This window comes from Nannobrachium achirus (genome assembly GCF_963921795.1).
Source record: "Nannobrachium achirus genome assembly, chromosome: 9".
NCBI lineage: Eukaryota > Metazoa > Chordata > Actinopteri > Myctophiformes > Myctophidae > Nannobrachium > Nannobrachium achirus.
In genome coordinates this window covers 63,348,522-63,360,060 of record NC_137818.1, presented here as the reverse complement: position 1 = coordinate 63,360,060, position 11,539 = coordinate 63,348,522, and the positions used below count along the sequence as shown (strand labels likewise).

The following is an 11,539-nucleotide window of genomic DNA, read 5'->3' as shown; positions in this document are numbered from 1 at the left end:
CCCCCAGTTTTGTGTTATTTTTATGTGTTACCTTTTAATGGAGAAAAACAGTTAAATGTAGTAACCTTATGTCTCTTTACAGAATTAGCCTGTGTCTTATAGACACGGGCAGGGCCGGTGGAAGCACTGAGAAAAGTGGATAATTACCCAGAGCAACATTGGTTTCATTTTTTATTGGTACAAGGGACAAAGCACTCGGATGACTTCACCTTTAACCTATTGATATATTCATAGTAAGGATGAAGACTTCAATGCTATCCTTATATGCTTTGAGCAGTTACTTAGCAGCAACCACGGCAGAATTCACTGTGATATTTCACAAGTATTCTCACCCACAAGAGTACATCATGGAGCTGACGTTCACTCAGGCGGCAAAGGGACTGAAAAAAGCATTTTGTGTCAGTTTGGACGACACCTGTCAGCGTTGTGACGGCAAGGGCCACAAGCCTGGGACCAAGGTCCAGCACTGCCACTACTGCAACGGGTCTGGCTGGGACACTGTTAACACAGGGCCCTTTGTTATGCCTTGTCTGCATTGATGTGGAAGAGGCACGGTGACCTCCACCCCCTGCCACTCCTGCTACGGGAGAGGACAGACCAAACGGAGGGAGACGGTGGTTGTCCCTGAGCCTGCAGGGGTGGAGGACGGACAGACAGTTAAGATGCCCATCGGCAAAAAGAAGGAGGTGTTCATCACGTTACGGGTCCAGAAGAGCCCAGTGTTCAGGAGGGACGGTGCAGACATCCACTCTGACCTGTTCATTTCTGTGGCCCAAGCCGCTCTAGGAGGCACAGCGAGAACAGATGGCCTCGATGAGTTACTCAACGTATCGATCCCCGCAGGCGTCCAGACAGACCAGAGAATCTTTCTCCCTGGAAAGGGAATCGCACGTGCCAGTGGCTACGGCTCAAAATGTATGTCAAATAATTGTAGTGGAGTACAAAATGGTGGCGTGACCAATTGCCATTTTGCTATTATGAGTGTGGTAATTTGGGCACTACGCCGAGACGCTGTCTGTGACCCAGTGCTTGTAGATCACATGCTAATGGAAGATATTAATGTGCCCTTCATCAATTTCTACCCATTCACACATAAAGTGTGACTTCACCACTTTGATGTACTTGAGTAACGCAGGTATTTATACTTTAGTATTTCCTACTCTTGGGTGTGTGTGTGGGGGGGGGGGGGGGAGTGAAAGATTGAACGGTCACGCGGCGAGATGGAGAAGCTATGAGCGAGGATGCCAAATCTGGGGGGCAAGAATTCCATCGCTATTCGGCATATTTCCCGGGTGACTCTTCCGTGTTTCTAGTCCGGCTGCCAACTTAGCAAGTTGGTATCATAGGTATGATATTTGGTATATAGTTTTTTTTATTGGCCTAAAATGTTGTCTATATATATACGTTTATGAAACCACCTGCTGACGGCCTGTCAGCATTGAGCAATTTATTTTATAGGGGGTAAACGTTTGGGCCCATCACTTATTATACACTATACTATAAAGGAAAAAAATACCCCCCTAAAAACTAGGGGTTTATAATTATTCTGAATCCATTGCAAGCATTTGTTTTGCATGAAAAACCTTCCTTGGGCTTAAAAAGCCCCCCACGAAATTGTGAAAAGTGATGACTCATCACTAAACCATATTTTTTTTACCATCTGTTTTTAGGCCAACTAAGGAATGTTTTTCATGCCAAACCAATGCTTGCAATGGCTTCAGAATAAAACTCCTAATTTGACCGCTCAGGCCCTCACATGCTACTTAAAGCAGATTTTTGGGGGTATTTCTTTCCTTTTATAGTAGGCCTATAGTGTATAGTAAATGAATGGGCCCCACACTTTTACCCCCATAAAAGAAATTACTCAATGCTGATAGACCAGCAGGTGGATTCATGACTGTATTTATATAGACAATATTTTAGGCCAATAAAAAAAACTATATACCACATTCCATACCCCACCTCAGCCCCGACAAAACTATCAAAAGTGATGACTCATCACAAAATCATATTTTTGTGCGTCTGTTTTTAGGCCAAGGAATGTTTTTCATGCCAAACCAATGCTTGCAATGGATTCAGGATAATTATAAACTCCTAGTTTGACCCCTCACATGCTACTTACATTTTTTGGGGGGTATTTCTTTTTCCTTTATAGACGGGTTTCTGGTCCACGTCACACTGATGGGTCGGTACCAAAATTAGCCAATAAATAGAAACCATGCAGCGCTCCCCAAAACAACAGGTTTGGGGATTGGTGGGAATTGATTACATGATACATTCAGCTGTGCATTTAGTCTCAATGTTTGTAAACAAGAAACCGGTCTATAGTATAGTGGGGGTGAACTGAGCTTACAGTGGCTGTTGTGGCGGTTAGCGGTATCCCCAGGACCACCAAGCAGAATAATAAAAAAATCAAACATTTCGGGGATTTGAAAAACGATAGGTTTGTAGCCTGTATAGATGAATATTCATGTATCTTGGCGATTAATACACGTGGCTCTTTGTATCGTAGCCTCCTGCCATTCATTAAAATTATCCAATTATTCACTTCAAAGGTCAGCGCTAACCGACGACAACAGACAGCCACGGGAGGAGGACCTGCTACGTTTGAGGTTTTGACACGCGCGGATGATCTCGCCGCCTCTGTTCTCCCCCCTGAAATAGAAGGTTTTGAGGGGTACGAGGTCGGCGGGGTACCTGGTAATGCAATTTCCTTACAATTCCACCTGTGGTTAGGTTATTTGGGGAGTGGGAGGGCATGGTAAAGCCATGTGTAATAAGGATTGTCAGAAACAACGGACATTAGCCTACTATAATGCACAAGTCAATTATGTAGTCCAACACATACTGTATACGATGGAGGTAGCTAAATAGCATTGGATATTAAATAAAATGATCTGTTTCTAAATAGTAACAGAAACATGTGAAAACGTATTATAATACACAATTTCACAATTAAAAAAAGCATTAGGCCTATTCTTACGAAGATTACGCTGGGGAAAGAAATGTACACTAAATGTGATTTTATTGTAACCTCAAAAGGCATGCAGTTAAACAATGCAGTTAATGCCAACGTTATTTCCACAGATGATGACTGTAGCAGCCTCAGTCCAGGAGGAGGTCGGGAAAGACGGGTCCTCATCCGCTACTGCATCCACCACCACCAACACCAGCAACACCAGCACCAGCACCAGCAACGGGGGGAGAGGATCCGGGGGAGGGGTCCTCCCAGACAGGGATCCCACCGAAAGGATCCTAACAGAAAGGTTTAGAGATAAAGAACACAGAACACACACAGTGTGAGAAAAACTGTGGCTCAACAAAGAGTAGCAAGGAGAGTCGGGATAAGGCCAGACCCTTCCTGGATATGCAGCAGGTGGGCTTCCAGATGCTGGAGATTCAGCTGGGAAGGCTTGCCAACTGAGTTGATCGAGTTCCTCCAGGACTTGAGCGCTTAATTGAGCCCTTGGCGTGCAGCACTGGAGCGACTCGCTCATCTGGGGGCTCCCCCTCCGCCAACCCAACCTCCATCTCCGAGAGCAGCATCTCGCACAACTCCAGCTCCATCTCGCTCTCCTCCCAGGGTGAACACCTGAGCGGCGAGTGACTGTCTACTCCTCCTGGTCTCTCCCGTGGCAAGCCATGCCACCGTGGTTCACACCTGCGGCTACCCTGGGGAGGAAAAAGACTTGATTGTCTTGGCAATAATAATAATAATCAATTGCCAACATCTTATGGCACATTTTGTCTGTCCATATTTTCAAAAAATACAGGATCCAGTATGAGATGAGGACACATTTCCGGTGCATCGAGCTGTCTCCTATAACAGGCTCCTCAGCACAAGCACAAGTGTTGAAATAATGCAATACAGTTTTGTTCAAAATATCCAGTGTCATCTTGTATCTTCTTCATGCATATTCCTTTGAAATGGCTATCAGGCAAAGCAATAACCACATTTTCAAATGCAACTTAAATGTCAGGGTGGTATTCGTCAAAGTGGTGTTCTGCTGCTGTTTTGTCCTCTTCCATGAAGTGAGGTAACAGGAACAACTATAAAAGTTCAGGAAGTGAGGCTGCCGGGCTTAAGTGGGAAGTAAAGGTATTGGACAAGCACAGAGCTCTAGATGTGAGGTCCATAAAGAAGCGCTTCATTGGAATAAAAAATAAAGAAAAGTCCCAAACCCTGAAATGCATAATACAATATTGTGCAGCCTATGCATGTTTTGCAGTTTGAAATTGGCAGATTTTCCAAAATATGAAAGGGCTAATTGTATGAAATATTATCAAAGTTAACACCAAAGGGCTGTTACAAAAATCCTGATTGGATAGAGGTTTATGTTTCATCTGATTCATGTTGAGTGCAGGCACAGCAGCGTGTAATCTCATCTAGTCTCATCTAGGGCTCCAAAACGACTAGAGATGCATTCTCTTCACAATCACACACAATTGTACGACCAACTTAAAGTTATAGCTGATATAAATGGTACATTTTAGCGTGGCAAATAAACTCTCCATAAATGGTTTGGAGTTTGCACAACACATTTTAACAAAATCATTTCTTGCTTCTTCAGGGCAAAATAAACTGTGTGACCCAGTGTGGGGAAACCAGCTCCAAAGGTAGAACTTATCCCTTTATTTAAACTTGTTGGGTGAAACCCTTCTGCATAGAGTGGCCCTCAGCTCTGGAGACTGATGCTGCGTGTGATGAACACTTCCCCATCAAGGTAGAGAGCATGCACTATGTTTCAGCTGGGTCCTCGCGTAGAAACCCTTCTGCTCGCATTGTTCATCTCAAGGTAAAGCTGTCCAGTTTGTCGCAAAGGAACCGGGCATCTGCAGTTTCAGCGCCAGCGGCAGCTCTCCCAGACGCACTGAGGAGCCAGACACTAGCAGGTAAATGGCGACGCATTTGCTTGTTTTATACTGTTGGGCGTTTAAATATTAGGTAACCATAGTTGCATAGCAGCGCACTAGCTTGTACTGAATGTTGGGCTTTAGCCGCTCTCTAGGCTTGCATAGCTTGCCTTAAAGGTCAAGACGTGGATCTCGTGGATATTCTTATATGTGCAGCGAGTGCTCTGTGGACTGCGGAAATTTCTCCGTGATCCTAAAAATCAGTGACCCTAGGCGTGGTTCCATTGCTATGGTCAGCTAAAGCTAAGATTGTATTAACTGCAGCAAGCACATGCCGAACCTGTACCAAGGCCAGGCTTAAGGGTGACTAGCACATGGCCTCGGAGATGGCAGCTCGCCGTTAAATCAGGGAAGGTACAACAGTGGCAGTCGCAAGAACTAACTCTCCCTTTTGTTCTTTCATGTCCATGCTGAACACCTGGCTGTCTGCCCGACGTCCTCGTCAAACGACCCCCTGAGAGCTGCCAGATTTGCGGCCCGCCCCTCTACACTCAGAATTCTCTCCGGATCTGAGCAGCCACACCAGCAGCTCTTCTGGTGCCCTCAGCATACTAAGATCCTGCGCGCCCAGCGGCTGTTGAGTTATCAAGCACACATAACTCAGGACTGATCGAGGCGTGATTGTTCCAAGCTGTGTTCCCAGCTGTAGGCAGACGCACTTCAGCAATGGGTACTAGAGGGTCAGGTTTGTCTGCTCTGGCACACGGCAGGCAGTGACCGACGCAGCGGGACTGATGGGCCTCGGCTACTCTGGAAGTGGCGGCGCTATTAGCAGGGTGGTTTCCTTAGGGGTTTCATCATGCGGCTCTGCTGCTTATACTCGGGGCATGCACCCCCGATAGCTTGTGTGTTATTTGCTGTGTCTCTGCTGCGCTCCACTTGTAGTTAATATGCAAAGCAAGGTGGTTGCTGGGGTGTCCCTTTAGGATAGAGCATACCATGCTGGGGCAAACCTGCGGTCGGCCCGCTTAGCAGTAAACGTTTTGCAGCTTTCATTATATAAGAAATTTTGTTGTTGCGCTCAAATTAATTGCAAAATTGCAGCAGAGCTCTACCTTCTTCACCGTTGGTTGGCTGTTGGCAGTGGATTCTGAGCATTTGCGTGTTTTGGGGGTTGTGTTTTGGGGGGTCTCGGGTCATTGCCTGCAGAGATATGTTAAGCCCACGACGTACACAGCCATTCATGTACTTCGCCGTACATGGTACACGTGTGATCGTGGGCCTGCAGGAAATGACCCGAATACAGAATCCCTCGCCAAAGCTATGCTCCTGCCTAGTTGCCATAGATGCCTGTTCTTATTCCTAGGCCGTTAATATGCTGCTGCTTTAGTATAGTATCCCAGTATACATGTCATGCATTTGGCGCTCTCCTGCTGCTCTTAGTATGCCTAGGGTATGCTGCTGCCTTTATGTATCGTGCAGCTGCCTTCATATCCTGCTGATGTTTATGCTATGTTGTGCTGCCATTCTTGTCAATAAAGTACAACTTAACCTAAAGAATGCTCCCCTGAAATATATTTATGTCGCACAGTAGGCCTATACATCTCACTTGTAAACCTGTGTGACAATAAACTAAGTTTATTCTGATTGTGATTCTGGCACAGACCTGGACTCTTAGAAAGCCAGACAAAGACAGCACAGGTCCTCCTCGTAAAGCTTCCGGTAAGAAGACATAATATGTATCATTCATCTTTGAGATGCAATCCGTATTTATACTGTAGCATATAAGCAAGATTCTGCTTTGAACAGGACATATGTAACCCAGGTCAAAATAGCCAACTGAATGAAATAATGATCTGAATATGAATGCACTTGATTTATAAACCAAGTTAAAATAAAGTGAACAAACCTCTACAAAAGAGCTTAAAAGATGAACACTAAATGGGATTTGTCAAACTATTTTACTACTGTACAGAGTACAGATACTATGGGTTTATTTTTATTCTGATTCACATTCATCTACTTGTAGTGTACTGTCCCTTTAAGAGCCTTTAACAACCAATGAACCAATTGGTTGACTGCTCTTTGAAGACACCACCAGCACAGGTGATGTGATTCAGCTAATTGCATGCTGCAGAGCACAGAATGTTCTGGAGAGAACAGGAGAAGGAAGCAGAGAATGAAGCCTGTGAAACAAACAGATAACAGATTGATTTAATAGAGAAAAGAAACAAGGTTGATGAATGTGAACAGATATGTTTGATTTATCCAAACCTTTGACAAGAACAGCTGTGTATTTTGATTCTTTTTGAAACCTGGTGATCCATGGAACCCTGATTATGTGATTTGTTTGTGAAAACAGTGATAAATAGGAACTCGAATAAATAGATAATAAATAGATTTAAAATAGTGAATACATAGGACTTAAATAGGATTAAAAAGTGCTTACCTGCTTTCCTGGGGAAACGTAGGATTTAATAGGAGGTACTCTACATGGTGACTTTTAACTGTTTAAGTACAGTTTGTTTTTCTTTTGTTTTGTTTTATTGTATTGTATTTGTGATTACTGATGTTGTTAATGTTTTGCCTATCTGCCATTACATTTTTATTTGTTGTTAATGCAAGCCGTCGGGCTATTATAAAACGTACCCATGGTCAGTGATCTTAACTCATTGAATGCCCTTTTCAAGATGGCCGCCAAGTACCAGGATGCCACGTTCTTAAATTTCTAGTGCACGGATCAATTTTTAGTGCACGGATCGTGCACGCCCATGCACCATATATGCACCATATGTGTAGTACTTTTTAACAGCTTTCAAACAAAAAAATCCGCTTGGAAATCCGTTCAGGCATTCATGAGATACAAGCCTTCAAAGTCAGACAAAACAGCCATTTTTGACATTTTGAAAGATGTGTTTGTTATGGGGCTAAACATGCAATTTCGCAATTGCGATCATGCCTAATACATTTCTTTTTTTTTCAAAATGGCTTCCAACTCGGGAAACTCGGGCTGTGGCAGCCTGGGACTACTGTAATAACTCGGGAAACTCGGGCCTTGGCAGTCAATGAGTTAATTATTCTTCCTCGATACAGCCTACTGCTCTTCCGAACCTAGTAACTAGTCCTATAACCTGTTTAGCCTATTACTAAAGGGTTACAAATAGACGGGATGGTGGTCAAACTAGCATAATCGTAGGTGGTGTTCTCAAACATTCATCCACTGTTGGGTTTTGGATTTTCAAAAATTTACGTGAGGGTTAATTGACGGGAGGGTCTACAGTGAGCATGGAACCCAGGATCAGGCAAGTAACAAAAAAGTAACTATTATAAACTATTAGGCTACTATGAAAAACTGGTCAAACATTGGCCAAATTGTGAATAATAATAGAGTGAATAAAGAGGCAAGACTTGTATAGAATCCATTCTATTTGTTGTGAAAGTGAAATACAACTAAATAAATAAGTATGGCAGAAACTGATCCAGATCAGCTGACAGACAAGGAGGAAGCTATGCATCTAAACAGGAGACGACTACATTTAGGACAATATTTATCTTAACAGGAGACAACTATATTTTAAATATACAGTGTGTTTGTTTTCAAATGATGAGAAAAATATAATTAATATAATTGGCATGGTGTAACTAATGACTCTAAGGGTTTGAATCACTGGTTTGGACAAATTATATAATTACCTTGGAATGGGAATTGTCCCATTTGAGTTTAGACATGTAGCCTAAATATATTTTGTCTTATTTGTTAACTCTCTTCTGAGCTTGTGGCCTTGATGGAGCATAAATACTTATTCATAGGTGAGGCGGTGAAAAGTACTAAACATTTGACATGCTGAGAGAAGACCCATAGTATGAGAGAACTCTTTCTTGTCCGATGAACATGCCTGCAATCAATTGTATTAGTGTGACATTGCAAGCAGTTTAACAGAAGATGGGAACTGAATTCTGTTTAGATAATCCTCAAAGCCACACTGGCCAAAAGTGCCTCCTGGCACCCAAGCCACCGGCCCTGTGTGACAGAAGATTGTGTAGCCTACAAGGCAAACCTTTTTTCAGTTAGCTATGGTATAAAGTGAGAACTTGAAGCAAACACCATAGAAGCCAGGGAGGGTAACTGTAAGGTTCGCCACTAAACACGCCCCCAGTTTTGTGTTATTGTGGGCTCGCCTGGAAGGCGAGCACACGTATGTTATCTTCATTATTGTGGGCTCGCCTAAAGGCGAGCACACGTATGTTATCTTCATTATTTATTTCTATACTATACTAGTCAGTATCTCAAAACTTTGGCGCGCTTCATCTCCTAAACGCTTACACCTTTAAACACCATTCCAATTTTTATGTGTTCAGCTTACTGAGGACAAGTGTGCGTGTATTTTTCTTTTTGAAATGTTTTGTAGTTTAATTATAAAAAAATTAAAATGTTTAACTTTAAGCACCCAATGCATTTCCAATGGGTTTAGCAGAGTGAGACAGGGGAAAGGGACCCATGTTTATATTAAGTCGCTGTGGCTGCAATATTCACACTTCAGATATGCTATTCATATCAATGTGTTCACACAGGTCTGCTGTCTGATTTGATCCAAATGTCTAAGCTGTGTGATGTATAAAACTATAGTTATAGTTAAAACTATAAATAAATGTCCCTCTACACTCTACTGATTGACACAGCTGTGATTAAAGGCTTGGCTGTCATTGGCTGTTCTGTGGTGATGTAGCCTTACATAAGTCGGCCCTGCAGTGACAATGCGAAAGTCTCGGCAGAGACGTCTTAATGTAAGGCTAGTGGTGCTGCAAAGTAACCAAGTACATTTACTCAAGTATATACAAGTACTTGTACCTACAGTACAATTTTGAGGTACTTTTATTCTACTTTCCATTTTTGTTACATATACTCTACTATAAATACAGCATTTGACAGCTTCAGTTACTTGTTATTTTGCAGATTTTATTATTAATAAAAAAACATAGATGGACCACTTAATACTGCTATGAAGTTGATCTACAATGTGCACGCACACGCACGCACGCACGCACGCACGCACGCACACACACACACACACACACACACACACACACACACACACACACACACACACACACAACTGTTACTGTGGAGACGTTTGCTTGTATTTGTCTTTGAGACATGTTTTGTAGTGTTTTAGAAATTTTACTTAAAAAGAATAAGGGATTATTCTAAGTTATAGTTTTGCTTAGGCTTGCACCCCAATTGTTTGGCTTCAAATCGGGAAAAATGGTCTACATTTTTTGTGCTGGATGTGCTCTAATTTGTGCAGTTGAAATCATCAATTGTGCTTTTATATATATTTATATATATAAATATTTATATGGTTATGAATTAGCAGATTTAGCAGCAGTATACTGATTGCCGGTGCAGCAGTATTTCATTGTAGAAGATAGCAGCAGAACAGTGGTGTCGTGTAGAATATCTCAATAATGATAGCAGCACAAATTATAAAATTTACGGCACAATTCAGCACTAAAGAATGACACCATTTTTATTATGTTTTCATCATATCTTACTTTCCATTTTTGTTACTTATACTCCACTACAATTACAGTATTTGACTGCTTCAGTTACTTGTTACTTTGCAGATTTTAGAATTAATACAAAACATAGGGAAACCTGGAGGTCCTTGAGGGTCCATTGCTGGTTCCCAAAGTGTGGTTCGGTTACCCCCGAGGGTCCCTGAAAGGTTTCCAGGGGGTCCATGGCTGGTTGCCAAAGTGTGGTTCGGGGACCTCTGGTGGGTCCCTGAGCTGTTTCCAGGGGGAGCATTGCGAATTCCCAAATGGCCGGGCTTTAAAGAGCCATAACTTCAGTTCTCAACATGCTACTGGTCTCGAACTTGTTTGTTTACCCGTCCACATTGTTTTTATTGTTATCTTAATTATTTCTTTATTTATCTATCATAGTAGTATCTCCTGCAGATTGTATTAATACAAAACATACAGTAACCACACACTGTGCATCTGACATACAATGTGACACGTTATGAGCTTGTAGATGTGCTATTTTCAGAAAATGAGAATAAATTTTATTCGGTAAGTTAAGTAAACCTTGCTGAGCATGTGCCTCCTGCTTGGCACTTAACATGGTAGTATCCACACGTTTCCAACGTCCCATCGTGCATTGTGCAGGTGGTGTGAGGTTGTATGTCTGCTGTTCTCCGGATGTGTCCCACACATAATGCTACAGTAAATTCTCGCGGAAACAGGTGGATATTTTCATGCTAAAACGTACCCCCCCCCCCCCCCCCCCCCCCCCATACCGTTAAAGGACCAGGTCACCTCTGGGACAACAACCAGATCTTATTTTATTGTTGTGTGGGACACGATCAACACAATCCTGTAATTTCTTGTGTTCAATCTGTGTTTTTAGATATTTTAGTATTTCAGCATGCTACAACTGGTCATATGATGCTTTGTAGCATGATATTGCATCATCTCATGCATCATATGATGCAAAATGCATCATATGACCAGTTGTAGCATACTGAAATACTAAAATATCTAAAAACACAGATTGAACACAAAAAATAACTCAACATTGTGTTGATCGTGTCCCCACACAACAATAAAATAAGATCTGGTTGTCCCAAAGGTGACCTGGTCCTTTAAGTTCATGTAATAACACTGCTTGTCTACATTGTAT

At 42.4% G+C, this 11,539-nt stretch overlaps 1 pseudogene across 1 annotated transcript; it reads left to right on the top strand.

Annotated features, from left to right (window-relative positions):
• Positions 1 to 239: 239 nt before the first annotated feature.
• LOC308291060 (dnaJ homolog subfamily A member 3, mitochondrial-like) lies at positions 240 to 1,330 on the top strand (annotated as a pseudogene). Its single transcript has 2 exons — positions 240 to 915; positions 1,314 to 1,330. The product of its transcript is annotated as a dnaJ homolog subfamily A member 3, mitochondrial-like (transcript).
• The last annotated feature ends 10,209 nt before the right edge of the window (positions 1,331 to 11,539 follow it).